Source organism: Capsicum annuum, chromosome 2, assembly GCF_002878395.1.
Source record: "Capsicum annuum cultivar UCD-10X-F1 chromosome 2, UCD10Xv1.1, whole genome shotgun sequence".
NCBI classification, from domain to species: Eukaryota; Viridiplantae; Streptophyta; class Magnoliopsida; order Solanales; family Solanaceae; genus Capsicum; species Capsicum annuum.
In genome coordinates, this window is record NC_061112.1 from 38,270,031 (window position 1) to 38,286,250 (window position 16,220).

The 16,220-nt window shown below is 35.3% G+C and overlaps 1 non-coding gene across 1 annotated transcript; it reads left to right on the forward strand.

The window, feature by feature from the left end:
- The first annotated feature begins 9,450 nt into the window (after positions 1-9,450).
- On the forward strand, positions 9,451-9,557 carry LOC124896355. Its single transcript, XR_007052714.1, has one exon. It is a non-coding gene; the product is annotated as a small nucleolar RNA R71 (small nucleolar RNA).
- Positions 9,558-16,220: the final 6,663 nt, after the last annotated feature.

The following is a 16,220-nucleotide window of genomic DNA, read 5'->3' on the forward strand; positions in this document are numbered from 1 at the left end:
TGTCTAATCACATCGGTTATCCACAAAGCACAATTTAATTTGCAATTTAATATAAATAGCACACTTTTATTCTCAAAATAAGTCTAAATATGAGCAAATCACAGTGTTTGGACATATAAATACACCCAATATCACCACCTTACACTTAAAACCTTGCTCGTCCTCGAACAACTTCAAGTAGCACAATCTTTAAACCTTTTAATCACAACCTAAGAATCATGCTAGCGTTGGGCACATGAACCTGTATTTCACACTTTATTATCCCAACAGTGACATTCAATTTGTTGGCAAACTTGAAACAAGCACATAATCAAGAAACTCAATAAGTAATCCGGACTTTCATCCGCATGCACCCTCACAACAAGAAAGTTATCCACATATCACTCATAATTTAACAATCTTAATCATGAGGGGAATATTAAAATTCAATCATTCACTCTCATAAAGAATTCATACATAATAGGAGATGATCAATAGGTTTGACCTTAGTGCATTACTCCACAATTGTCGAATGTTTAAATGTAGGATCAAATAGGTCTTTTTATGGTTGTAATGCGGGCTAAGGGACGGGTAGGAACTATTTCAAAAATAGTGACTAATCTCCCTAAGCACTTTAATACATAACTGCCTTCAATCACAATCACATTTTGGCAACCAAACTTTTTATTTCATTATCTTTATTCCTTCCATTGTTTCACCCAGATCTTTCTAAGCATATTAAAAACACTATGATAGGAGTAATTTCTTTTTACATCATCATTCACATTTCAGATTTTCTTTTTATCCCAATTCTCGTTACGCACCCCTATAGTAGCCACCCTCAACCTAAGAAATTTTCCTTAGTTGAGGTGTAAAGTATCCTTAAAGGACCAGGGCCAGAACAGGTTCATTGTAACACAATAATCAAGTAACAATACTAAAAGTTTCATCACAAATTATTTTCTACTCCTAACTGTAACAATTAAATGCGCAAATTACTTCTCTAGAGATTCACTTTCACCTTTTTCTTTCTTTCTACTTCACATTTCAGCTCATTCAAATATTTATATTAAAGCGCTTAGGAAATATGGATCAAATTAAGGTCTATCAAAGAAAGGATTTGGCTACATATGAGGCAATTAAAGAAGTTAGGCTATAGGCTCAACAGTGTTTAACTAAGGTCATGCATAAGGGTAGGTAAATAAAGTCTTTACAACTCGATTAACAAAGAAATTCCTAAATCACTTCCTACACCGAACACCCTTTATTTAGCTCTGTAAACACACCGGGCAAGTTCTAGTCATTCCTATACATGCAGAATATAAACAAACAAACACTCGCAGTGTGCATGCTAAAAATCAAGTCGGATACTTGCGGGTCCCGATATTTTACTTTACCAAATTCAACATTAAGACAATCAAACCAAACTACACTTATTGGGACTTATATTTAAAACAATCTCATTTTGTTTCAACATAATTTCATTTATAATCAAATTAAAACGTTTTACCCAACACACTGCATTTTTCAATGGTAGCGATCAGGGTCCTATTATTTGCTTAGCTTCTAAAGATTCACTCCCCTTAAAATGGTTGTTATCCATCTATCATAAGGAAAGGAACATAGCTATGACGTTGCATAACAAAAATTGCCAAAAAGTGCACACATAATACTCATAATCTGAAAATTTTTCCACAAAGGGTGAAAATAAAATACTATAAATAAAGCAAATATTTTTAAATTAAATTGCCCAAAAGGGCAATATTGTCAACTTACAACCCATAAAACATAAAAACAAAAATAAAAAATTGTTCATCCAACGCCACCACAAACGAACATTGTTCAAATATAAATAAAAGAGATGAAGATGAAGATGATTAACAACCAACCACCCCACACTTAAACATAACACTGTCCTAGTGCTAGCAATTAAGCATAAGGCAGGGTGGCTAGTACTCCCTGCTCAGTTGAATGTCACCCTAGCCATCACGTCATCAACATCAGTATCATCATCACCAAAATATTCACCTGAGTTACCATCATCAGACTGCTCCTCCTCCTCAGACTCATCATCGGAGTAAGCCATGCGTCTTTCCTTATCTGTAGGGACATCATCATCCATGGGCTCATCAAAATTTGGGCCAATACGCAGAAAAGTCTGAGCATGAGGTCCCAGTGGGTAGTCAAGCTCCACAGCATGAATCTCTTATTAGGTGGCCGCACGCCTCCTAGTCCTCAACTGCAGCATCATCAGCCCATACATATGGGCTGTGATCTCATCAGCACAATTATTACGCTCGAGCATAGTCAAATTCACACCATGAGGAGTTGCTCCCTTGGTGCGAGAAATATCGAGTGGCCTGTCACCCATAGGTAGTAAATAGTCTGTATCCTCCTCAGGCAGACCATGTTGCCTAAAAAACCTTGTTATCAATCCACCAAATCCATATCTTCTACCTCCTAAAAATTAGGCCTTTCTCATCGTCGAGAAAATAATAGCACCCACATTCACCTCCACATCATAATGTATCATTGCATAAATAAGGCACACCCTATCATGGTTCACCTCCATCATATGTTTCCCATGAACTAGAAAGGCATAGATAATTTTTTCCCATAAATATGCCTCCCTATTTAAGTGAGCAAAAGAAAGTGAAACATGCATACCTCCCTCTGTGGCGAATCCACCTCACTGTAGATCGAGTGTCGCACAGAAGATGATAGATATGCTGATTGGGGGCTCAATGATCATTGTCTTTAATGGCTATAGATCCACTTAGGGTGCACCTAATAACTCATTAATAGTGTCTGCAGTGAAAGTTATCACATGTCCACATATCTCGACCTCAGAATCTTTTGGGTTCCAATTTGCATAAAATTCCCAAACTAAGCTTAAGTTGCATGGACTTGGCTGCTCGAAGAGAAAATTCATGTGGTGTGCCTCTATCTTTCTCACCATCGAAGGATATTCCTTTATCAAACTTGCCCTGTTAATAGATTGATCAGCTGAATATTTTGACTCTTTATGTTGCGAGTACCACTTTGATCCTGCCACAGCTATAGCCTTAGCTCTAAACCTCTTTTGCCCCTTAGGAACATGTAGGGCTGCAGGTACCCTGTCAGCTTCACGAATCCTATTGTGCCTAGGCTTAGATGGTCCAACTATATTTTTATCTTTGCTTCTTTTTTGGTGGTTGCTCGACATTGTACCTATTGTGCCTAGCCCACAAACATATAAAACAAACACCTTTAAATCTAGTCACCATTAAATGTGAAATTTACCCCACACTTAATTTCTAGCTTAGTTTTATATATGAATGCACTAGGGTACTCATACTTCCCCTTTCTAATTCATAATACTCATAATCAGTCATCCAACAGTAAGCACCAACATGCATTTTGGAGTTGTTACAGTGCACACTCGAAGCATCAATCACTAATGACCTTTCAATTTCACATAAATGTCTTCAATTATGAGCACTCTGTCCTTTCTTCTTAACACTCACTTTAGTCATGCATAGCTACCACTAAGGTGTTGTGACATGGTTATTCACCCTACCTTAGTTGTTATCACGTAGTCCATCAAACACATTCTAATTTTGATACTTTTTCCCCCATGATTCAGCAAAACAACTCATTTGTTTAACAACTAAGTCAATTTGAAAGATCACTTTATCAATTTAGCACTTCACATAAACACTCTAATCCTGGCACATCTTATAGTAATTCATGCGAGTACACCACAAGAATTAAGAGCAGTCAACAAAGTTTCAATAGTCCACCACCGCAGATCTACAAGTTTTAGTTCAAACAAAACTCCCAACCTACACAATTATTGTCACTAATTCACCTTAACATGTCATTTATCATCTCAAGTTCACAAACAAAATCAAGTCATTCTCTTTATCACTAACTATTTATCATTCTAAGCATTGTTTACTATATAAAGCAATTTTGAGTAGAAAATAAAAATAATACATGACTTACCTTGTTTACTTGATGAAGGAAAATAGGGGAATTGCTGTTTTTTACTTGAGAGAAAAAGAGGGCGGCGGCGGCACTAGGGTTAGGTTAGTGGTGGAATAGATTAAGGTTATATTTATAAAGGTGACCCAAAAATGAAGGGTTGACATGATGCGTCAGGTATGCGATGGGAATTAGACACGACATGTTGAGTTCACATCGTGTTACTGGATTTTTTTCCCAAAAATTTATCTAAGTGTAACCTCATGAGCACTAACGCGATGTGTCGTATAATGTGTTGAAGGTTGACACAACATGTCAGAATCACGTTGATCCACAGGAAATAGCATTAGCAAATTTTTCTAAGTATGGAATTAGTGTACCTCGACGCGACGTGCCAAGATAGTGTCGAGCCACTGGAAATTGCATTTTAAAAATTTTCTAAGGCTAAATTTCCCAAACCTTATTGTATCGTTACTTACCCTTTACCTTTTTCTCACCATGTATCACCTATTTACTTAATCAAAATCCCATATTCACCATTTTATCATCTTATCTTTCCCCACCAAGTTCCTCATTTCTGCACATTAATCAAAAATAACAAAATTATGTAAGTAAAATGGGTTGCCTCCCACCAAGCGCCTTATTTTTTGTCATGGCACGACTTTTATTTTTGTAATTTTCTTTTGGTTCTTCAACTACTTAAAATTAAACTACCTATTACACTGCATTCATGGGTTGCCTCCCACACAGCATCTTATTTTACATTGTGGCATGACTCAGCTCAGTCCTACCCCTCAGCAAAGGTGATGGACTCCTTGTGCTTATCCGAATGATCAGCCCAATAATGTATTACACGTTTTCCATTCACCAGGAACTTATCCGTCTTCTCTTTATTCCATAACTCCACACCATGAGGTGTCATTCTCACCACCTCAAAAGGTCCAGACCATTTCGATCGCAATTTACCAGGGAACAACTTAAGCCTTGAATTAAACAATAAAATAAGTTGTCCTAGTTTAAATACTCTCTCTTCAATTTATTTATCGTGCTATCTCTTGTTCTTATCTTTGTATAGTTTGGCATTTTCATAAGCGTGAAGCCTAAACTCATCAGGCTCGTTTAGCTGCAATAATCGTCTTTCTCCTGCAGCAGTCATCTCAAGATTAAGCTTTTTCACGGCCTAATATACTTGATGTTCCAGATCCATAGGCAAATGACATGCTTTACCATAAACTAGATGATATGGGGATATCCCAATAGGCATCGTGTACGTTGTTCTGTAAGCCCAAAGTGCATCATCTAACTTCCCAGCCCAATCTTTTCTTTGCCCATTCACAGTCTTCTAAAGTATCTGATTAATCTCTCGGTTGGATGTCTCAACTTTTCCACTAGTTTGGGGATGGTACGTAGTAGTAACCTTGTGCCTAACACCATATTTAACAATAAGATTTTTGAACCAGGTGTTGATAAAATGTGTACATCCACTAATTATCTCTCTAGGTGTACCAAATCTGGAAAATATATTCTTCTTTACAAATTTCAGCACCACTCTTGCATCATTAGTTGGACTCGCCACAGCTTCACCCATTTAGAGATGTAGTCAACCGCTAAAAAAATGTACAAATTGCCCTTTGAAGGTGGGAATGGGCCCATGAAATCGATCCCCCAAACATCAAAGACTTCAACTTCTAAAATATTGTTAAGGGGCATCTCATGACACCTTGATATAGTACCCAACCTTTGACATTGATCATAATTTTTCACAAAAGCAATTGCGCCCCTAAATAATGTAGGCCAAAAAAAAGCTGATTGCAACACTTTTCTAGCAGTCCTCTTACCCCCATAGTGTCCTTCATAAGGAGATGAGTGGCAATCTTTAAGAACCTTTGAAAATTCAGCCTCTGGGATACACTTACGAATGACTCCATCTGTACCCTGCTTAAAGAGATATGTTTCGTCCCAACTATAGGCACGTGAATCATGGAGAAATTTCTTCCTTTGTTGTGTGGTGGCAACAAAAGGGTACACCTCACAAGCTATCAAATTCACAATATCAGCATACCATAGGAACTCAACTGCATCTAAACACAACAACTTTTCATCAGAAAACTCTTCCTTAATACTAAGATAATCATCAATAATATGGTTTCGACTTTCCAGCCGTGACAAGTGGTCAGCAATTTGATTTTCAGCTCCCTTTCGATCTGGAACCTCAAGATCAAATTCTTGCAGTAGTAAAATTCACCTAATCAGTCAAGGTTTAGCATTCTTCTTGTTCACAAGATACTTAATAGCAGCATGGTCAGTATGAACAATGACCTTAGTTCCAACTAAGTAAGATCTAAACTTGTCTAATGTATATACCACTGCCAGTATTTATTTCTCTGTAACCGTATAATTAACTTAAGCATTATTCAACAATTTGCTAGCATAGTAGATTAAGCGAAATACCTTATCCCTTCTCTGACCCAAAATAGCTCCCACAGCAACATCACTAGCATCGCACATCAGCTCAAATGGTAACTCCCAATCTAGTGCAATCAGAATAGGTGCTTCAATCAACTTCCTTTTTAGTTTTTCAAAAGTTGCTTGGAAATCATCCCCAAACTCAAACATTGCCTCTTTCTCCATTAATTTGGACATGGGGCTTGCAATCTTTGAGAAATCTTGAATGAACCGCCTATAGAAACGTGCATGTCCTAGAAAGCTCCGTACTTCTTTGACTATAACTAGATTTAGAAACTTTTAAATCACTTCAACCTTTGCCCTATCTACTTTGATTCCTTTACATAACACTTTATGGCCTAGGAAAATTCCTTCCTTAACCATAAAGTGGCATTTTTTCCAATTTAGCACAAAGTTTGTCTCTTCATATCGAGGTAGAACTCTGTCAAGATTCTGCAAGCACTTTTCAAAAGAATTACCATACACAGAGAAATCATCCATGAATACCTCCACAAGTCTTCAACTATGTCAGAGAATATAGCTATCATACATCTCTAGAATGTAGCAGGTGCATTGCATAGACTGAAGGGCATGCGTCTGAATGCATATGTGTCGTAGGGACATGTAAAAGTGGTCTTCTCCCGGTCTTCCGATGCTATGATTATCTGATTGTAGCAGGAGTACCCATCTAGAAAACAATAATACTCTTGTCCCATCAATCTATCCAGCATTTGGTCAATAAAAGAAATAATATAGTGATCTTTATGAGTTATTTCATTTAACATCCTATAGTCAATACAGATCCTCCAACCGGTCACCATGCGTGTGGGGATAAACTCATTATCATCATTAGTTACCATAGTCTTTCCTCCTTTTTTGGTACACAATGCACTGGACTCAACTATTTGCTATTGGAAATTAGGTAGACAATACCACTATCTAACCACTTGATCACTTCTTTTCTGACCACTTCCTTCATCACAAGATTCAACCTTCTTTGTTGCTGCAATCTTGATCTGTAACCCTCTTCCATGTAGATTTTATGCATGTAAAATGTTGGATTGATTCCTGTAATATCGGATATTTTCCAACCAATCGGCTTTCTTCTTCACTTTAGAACTATTATGGCTTCCTTTACCTGTACATTTGTTAATCTTGCAGACAAAATAACAGGAAAAGTATCTTGGTTACCAAGAAAAACATATTATAAATGAGGAGGAAGAACCTTAAGCTCCAAGTTAGGAGCTTCTTCAACTGAGGGCTTAGGCGATGGACCAATTGAACTATGCAATAGTTCTATAGGCACTTTCATCATCTCAACCACTGCCAAATTCATAACCTGGACCATTTCCAATGCTTACATATCTCTATAAAGATTATAAACCATCAAATATCACTCTAATGGATTATCAGACAATAGCAACTGCCAATCAGAAGTACGATCAATAACCGATATGGATGACAACTCCTCATATATAGCTGGCAGTTTCAATGACTTGTACATATCAAAGACTTCTACTTTATCATGCGCTCACATTGTCATTAGTGATTGTCCTGTTGCTAATAAAGGTCGTCCTAAAATAAATAGAACCATAAGATCAACCTCAAAGTCAAAAATTACAAAATCCACCAGAATGATTAACAATCCTACTTGCAATAATCATCCTCGATAATACCATTAGGTCTGGAAAGTGATCTATCCACCAGCTGTAAAATAATAGCAGTGGGTTTGGGACTCCCAAGACCCATCTTCCAGTACCACAATGTGGGCATAAGATTTATGCTAGCTCCCAAGTCACACAATCCACGTGCACAAATAGTCTGTCCAATGGTAATATACAAGGTGAAACTACCTAGATCTTTAAGCTTCGTGGGCAATTTATTTTAAATCTTGGACGTGCACTCTTGAGTGAGTGCAACTGTAGCATACTCGGTCAACCAGTTCTTATTTATAACTATATCCTTCAAATATTTTTCATATTTTGGCACACTTGGCAGAATGTCAACAAGAGGAAGATTCATTTAAACCTACTTCAGAAGATCTAAGAACTTCTTATAACTCGCCTTCTCTTGATGTTTTCTTGCCTTTTGAGGAAAGGGTAAGGGGAGAGTCTTCTTTTCCACATGAATTTCTTCACTTGCCATTTTTTCCTTGATTTCTTTCTCTACATTGTCTTTGGTACTGCCATCAATAATTGTAGGACTTACCTGCTCCTGAACTGTCTCCTTAGTTTGAAGCCCACTCCTTGTGGTAACCAAATTTACTTACCTAGGATTTGTCTCTGAATCACTAAGTAATTCTCCTTGAGGTTTTGTATTCTGTGCCCCTATAATTTGACCCAATAGTAACTCTAGATTTTTTGTAAGCAATTATTGACTCTTTAAGTCAGCTGCAAATGGTGCCTGTTGAGTCTTAATTTCAGTTAGAAATTGCGCTTGTTGAGCCACAAACTGCTTCATCAATTCCTTTATATTACTAGATTGAGTAGTCACCTGATTATTCTGAGCTAGCTGTGGATTTGGTTGCACTTGTCCCTTGTACTGATTTACATTCTATGCCTGATTTCCACCTCATGATAAATTAGGATGGTTCCTCCAGTTGGGATTATAAGTACTACCAAAATTTTGTTATCTATGTCGATTTGCATTCCCCACATAGTTGACAGAATCTGGATTAGTTGTGCAAGCATCAATTGTGTGCTCATCACTTCTGCAAACCTCACACCAAGAATTCACCTGTTTGACTATATTCTTTTGGCTGCTGGTTGTGTAACACCTAACTTCATGTTATTAAGCTGAGTAATCATATAATTTTGCATCGTTGCAATCTGTTCCTGTAATGCAGTAAACTGATCTACCTCTAATACCCCTGCAACCTTTTTAGGAGTACTCCTCGAGTCTGTATGCCAATCAGGGTTCCTTTGTGACATCTGATTCAACAGTGTGTACAATTCTTCATATGTCTTCTCAAGAGCCTGTTCACCTGCTACTGAATCCAATAGAATCTTTGTGTTTGGCTCCAATCCTTCTATGAAAGTATGCACAAGAACATCATTGGATTGATGATGGTGAGGGCAATTTCTGAGCATACCCTTAAATCTCTCCCAAGCTTGGTAAAGATTCTCTCCGTCTTTCTGTCTAAAACTCAAGATTTCACTCCTCAAGCATTTCATCTTCCTAGATGGAAAGAATCGAATAAGAAACTTTCGAGCTAGATCTTTCTATCTAGTGATGGAGAGTGGTGGTTCAGCATGTAACCACCTTTTTGCTTCCCCCATTAGAGAGAAGGGAAAAAGTATCAACCTGACATAATCGAGATTTACCCCTTCAGGAATGTATGTATCGCTGATTTCCAAGAAGGTCCGTATACGTTGCTGCGGATCTTCATGTGAAAGGCCATGAAATTGCCCTACTGAATTCAGCAATTGCACTATATTCTGCTTCAATTTAAATCGACCTCCTGGTTCAGGCTTTAGAATACTGCTCGTCACATAGTTCGTGAGTGGGATTGCCACCTCACGAATAGGTCTAGCAACTTGTTAAGCAGGAACAACTGGAATAACAGGAATGAAAGGAGGTGGAATATTCCCAGCATTTGGATCAACCGGTTTATTTCGTTGTTCAGCCATTCTTCGCCTTTGTTGAAAGATTTGCTCTGGTTCTGCAAAAGGATCTACCAGTTCTTTATCTCTCGCTTGTCCTGGATTCAGCTTTACCTGCAAAAATTCAGCCACTAAGATCAAGTTGTTAACACCTAAAACTTAATATCAAAACACCAAAAATTTAGCAATTTAATAATTATATTAGTCCTTGGCAATGGCACCAAAACCTTGTTGCTACTCAGACGCACACGCAAGTGCACCTGATCATTTAAGTAATATAGCAATTTAGACGATCAAATATCATTCCCACAAGGACTAAACAACTAGAAATTTAACCAACTTTTTATTTCAGACAATGAGTATTATGTGTTGTATAGTATCAAGACGATTTTGAATTTGAGAAAAAAATATAAGTTAATAAACAAGAAATAAAATTTCATGACTAGAGCAAAGCAAGCAACGGTTGTAAACAGTTATGATAAGAATTCCAGGGTTGAGGCTTCTCCAACAATCATACAAATCTCTATTCTTATAGTAGTCTAATTGGTTATTGGGTTGCTGTTTTGCAAGGTTTAGCCAACGATCTTGATCTCCCGACCTAAAATCTTTTATCTATTGAATGTTGCAGCTACAACTCCCGCAGAGATACAACATTCTTCTAGATTCATTAAGTAATCTTCTTGTAATTGAACCAAACAAGGCTTTTAGGTATATCCCTACCCTAGATGCTAATTCAAACCCCTTATTTTATAAAAGGATAAGAACCTTGCTCCTTAATCTCCTCGTTCTAATCTACGATTCTCCTCCCAGATTCACATAGCAATATAAATTTATTCTAATGGCGGCCAATCATTAAAATAGTAAGCTCAAGAAATTAATAACACCCAAGATGATAGTCCAAAAATAAACAACTATAAAGAATATCAAAGAGTAATCATGTTCTTGACCTCAACCCCAGAACAAGGGTATTTAGACACTCATGTTTGAATTAAACATCAAAAACAAGTAATTGATCATACCCAAAATTACTCTTGAAGTAAAGAAGTTCAAAAAAAATAATAAGAACCCTAAAAGAAGAATTCTATATTTTTCCGCTTCTGCTATGCTTGCCAAAAAGTGTTTGAAATTGTTCTCACGCGTTCCTTTTATACTTGGAAAAATTTCACCAGTCTAAAACCATGACGCGACACGCTGCTAATCGCGTTGATCCAACTAACGCGTCGTGTTAACCTCACGTTACCACACTAGAATTCATCTTTGAAAATCAAACTAAGTCATATTCTTTACCACACGACGCGACCGTTGATATCGCGTCATGTCACTGGAATTCGCTTCTCAAAATTTTGCTAAGTGTCAACGCTTTAAGCATTGACGCGACACGTTGACATGGCATCGATGGACTGAAAGTTGCACACGAGAATTCTCTAAGGCACAGAACTTATGCATGACACGACGCGTCGCTATCGCGTCGATGCACTGGAAATTATTCTTCATATTTTTGCTAAGGCACACATATTTCCATTCGACACAACGTGTTGAGATCGCACTGGAATTTTTCACCAGTTCCCTTCTTCCTTTCCGTCAATCCTCAGCTTTTTTCTTTTCTCTTTACTCTTGTGCATCTCCATATATTTTTGACTTTGATCACATAGTCATTTTCCTCTTCATGATGTGTATCCAATTTTCTTCCAAATCCATGAGATACTAACCCTGTATGTCTAATCATATTGGTTAGCCATGAAACATAATTTAATTCTCAATTTGATATAATTAACATATTTTATTCTCAAAATAAGTCCAAATATGGGTAAATCGCGGTGTTTGGACATATAAATACACCCAAGATAAACATCTTTGAGGTTTTGTTGAAAAAGTAGTCTCAAAGACCTTAAACCTAGCCTACCACATCATCAACGATTCAAATTTGCACCAAATCATCATGATTCCATGCATAATTTTTCCCTAGGAAAGAATTGTCCCAAGATCCATTGTAATTGATTATAATCTAATTATTCTTAGTCTCAAGTTAGTCCTTTTGAAGCCTAAGAATTACTTTCATATTTTGACAAGAGTGAAAAACCCAAAACCATTTTGTACCATAGGTTTGAACCTTGGTAAAAAACTATTATTTTGGACTTACTCAAACGCCACTCATATTGTTCCTCGTGGATTCGACCCCGACTCTTAGTTGGGTAAATATATTGACGATGACCACCTTGCACTAAAATAAACGTGTAAGTTAAGTGTTATCACCAAGTATAGTATACAAATGGCCATGTCTACTACTACATTGGGTGCTTACTCGACCATCAATCCTACCTGCCTGAGGACTTCCTTTGAAGCCCTAGGGACCACCCCTATGAACCTATACACCACCTCTAGCAGGAGGTAATACTACTCTGATCAGTTATGCACTCTGAATAGAAGGCTGAATCATCCCACTTTAGGGATACTTATGAGAGAAGTCACCAACAACTCCATAATCATAACATGCCCATGGCACTCTACTCTATCAGGATGGTTCGAATAACCCAAAGTGGCCGCCTCAGCCTGATAAGACTAAATATGTACCCCTCAATGGTTGAATACTGTACTAACCACTAGAATCAATATAACTAGGCAAACCTCAGTCGATATTTGAAAAGCTTCCTGAACGGGCCTAATAGACTGACCTTAACATAGATAGGGTTGATCTTGGAAGCACCTTGAGCCTCTAAATTGAGAGCCATTATGGCTCCGACTATAACTTAATTGATAACGAGGCATCTAATCGCTACCTCTTTGTGTCTCATAATATACCCCTTCTATAGAAAAGATATGATAAGAAATCTCAGTAAAATACTTCCCCAAAGTCACCAAATTTTGAGTAGCCCTATAAAGCGGTAGTCTCAAACCTCTAACAAAACATTGAATCCTCTTATATTATAGAGGTAGAATTATAGTGGCATACTTGTCTAGCTTGTGAAACCTCACCTCATAATAAACCATAGTGATAGAACCCTATATCAATGTAGAAAACTCATCACTAAGGTGTTCATTCTTGTTGGAAGGAATGTACATCCCTAAGAAAGCCTCGGAGAACAGATTCCAAGTCAGGTAGAGACCGAACAAGTCTGGAATCAAGATAACCTCTCCACCGCTGCCTAGTTGTTGCATCTAGCTGCTAGGTAGTAAAATCTACTCCATTTGACTCAGCCTACCCTAAATTATATAATCTCTCCTCACAACTATTAAGAAACTCTTAAACTTCCTCTACAAGGGTCCTAAAAAACTTGGGTCGATTAAAACTCAGAAATTAGCCTAGCATTTGTCGTTCCACCATAACCATAATTGGATAGACCACTGCTGGTTGTGGGACTATCAGTGCTGGCAAAACCTCTGATCAAAGAGCCACAGTTGCTGGTTGTGCCCCTAAATTAATACCACCCAGTACAGTTGCCTGAGCTTCATAGGTCGACGAATCACCAACTAACCCCAAAAGCTAAACCAATGCATCATGGAGAATTGAAGAAGATATAAACTCAGGTGGAACCTAGGCTGCCTCCTAGTAGACCTGCACCTGTGGCAGCAGAATTTCTTAGCTATATAAGGATTATGAAAAATAATAGGATTGGGTGATGGCTCTTTAGCCTAATCTCAAGTCGGGGTTATAGAACTACCTTACCCTCAACCTCGAGGTCGGCCTCTACCTCTTACAAGAACTCTAATAGTTGGCTAGGGGTCCTAATCTCGAATTATCATTCCTGCATCCTAACCATCTATGAAAGAGTGAAAAAAATAAAAATTGATAAACCAATATAAATATAAATCACAAAAGTGAACCAAAAAGATGAGGTTTTCCTAAGAATGACTAGTAGCCTCCCGAAGGCACCCCTCTACAATTGTATCAGAGCCTTGTTATTTAAAAAATACGGAAGTCATATATATGGAATTACTTGATTAATTTATTAATTATGATTTATTTGATTACTTTAGATATTCCTCAAAATATTATTTAAATGAATAACGTACAAAAATATAAAGAATTAAAGCAAATAATATCTGAAAAATATAAAGATTTAAAAATAAGGATAGAAAGACTACAATATAACTAATTGTTGGAGTTAGTAAAAACTCAATAAATGCACAAAAAGAAGAAATATCAAATTTAGAATCAACAATAGATAGTCTAGAATATACATACCAACACGATCTAATAATAATTAAATAAAAAATTAACAAAGAACAATCTATAATAGACAAAAAAACATATGAAAACCATGAAGGGTTAAAAATAAAAATATTATTTTCTAATCTAGGGAGAAGGTATAAGAAAATAGGTGAACATTTATATTTAATGTTAGAGAAAGAAGAATTAAAATTAGAAGATAAATTGACATCTATGGTGAGAATAGAAAAAGAAAATGAAGAAATAGATAGAAAAAAGGAAATAGAAAAAATAAAACAATAAACTACAGAAGAAATACGAAAATTAGAAGAAACTAAAAATAGTAGGATTGCTGAATTAGAAAAAAGAACTACAAATGCTAAAGGATCTGTATGAAAAAAGACAGAAAGAAAAAAAAGATAAAGATAAAGAACAAAAATTATTAAATGAGATAAATCAATTTAAGAAAAATTAGAAATAAACAATAAAGAAATAGAAACCAAGGAATTAGAAATTAATACTATAGATGTTGAAGAAACAGATAATTATGATTAGGAAGATAGTGAAACATATACAGAAATCTTAACAAACACAAAAAATTTAGGAATCAATGAAAAGCTAGAAGTAATTAATGAAGAAAACTTAGAAAATATAAACACGAAAATAAACACTTTTGATAAAAAAGAAGATGAAAATATAATACCTAGAACATCAGAAATAAGAAAACCTACATATTATAAGAATAAGTTTAAAAGATATAATCTAAAGAATGAATATGACAAATGGACACCAAAACAAATAGTTAATAAAAAATTATAACTTTTTAGATTTAGATTGTGTAATAGATACAGAAAAAATAATACAATTATGGATAGGATATATGACAAAACAATTATTAGTTAATAATATAAATGTAATAGATGCACCAAAATATATAGAAAGAACACTAGTAGGAACAGTGAAATTATGGTTTTTAAATCTAACTGAAAATAGTAAAAGAGTATTAAGAACTGACAAACCTACAGAAGGAACATCATCAGCAACTACAACTAAATTAACACCTATAGAATTATTAAAAAAAATATGAAACAGCTATAAAATTTGAATTTAGTAGCATGACAACAACAGAAGATGAACAAAATGAAGAGAAAAATACAAATAGGAATTTAATGTTAAAATTAGCAATATGTAATATGTGCTACATAGATGAATATACTTGCGCATTTAAAGAATATTATTATAAAGGAGCATATAATACAGAAAAAAATAAAGAAATAAGAAAATTATATTTTAGTAAATTACCTGAACCATTTAGTTCATAAATAATAAAAAGTTGGGATGAAGCAAAAATAGTAGATACTCTAGGAGCAAGAATAAAATTTTTACAACAATGGTATTGAAACCTATGTGAAAAATATAGAGAAGAAATAAAAATGGAAAAAACATTAATAAGAAATTTAGCATGTTGCAAAGATAAAATAGCACCTCAATTTAGATGCGAAGAAAGATATTATAAGAAAAGAAAAAGACATAAAAAATATAAGAAATACAAGAAATCAAAATATAAATATAAAAAACCAAGAAAAAGATATTATGTAAAAATTTATAAACATAAAAGACCATATAGGAAAAAGAAATCTATAAAAGAATTACTTGTCATAATTGTGGAAAATTAGAACATTTAGCTAGAGATTGTAAATTACCTAAAAACCCAAAAAATAAACAAATATCAGAAATAAAAATAGAAAATACAGAATATATGCAGATAGATTATATGAATTATGAATTAGAAAGTGAAGACAGTATATATGAAATTTCAGAAAATGAAACAGATAATGAAATAGAAGATAATGAAATAGATAATGAATTAGACGAATTAAATGACTGAAGAAGATATACAAATAAACCAAATGACTGAAGAAGATATAAAAATAATAACAAAAGAAGAATATTTAAATGACGAAGGAACAGATCAAAAAATAATATTTGATAATAATATATTTGATGAAATAAAAGAAAAAAAGTTAGACTTAAGTGTAGAAAAAATATTTAAAATACCAACAATAAAAAATATATTTACT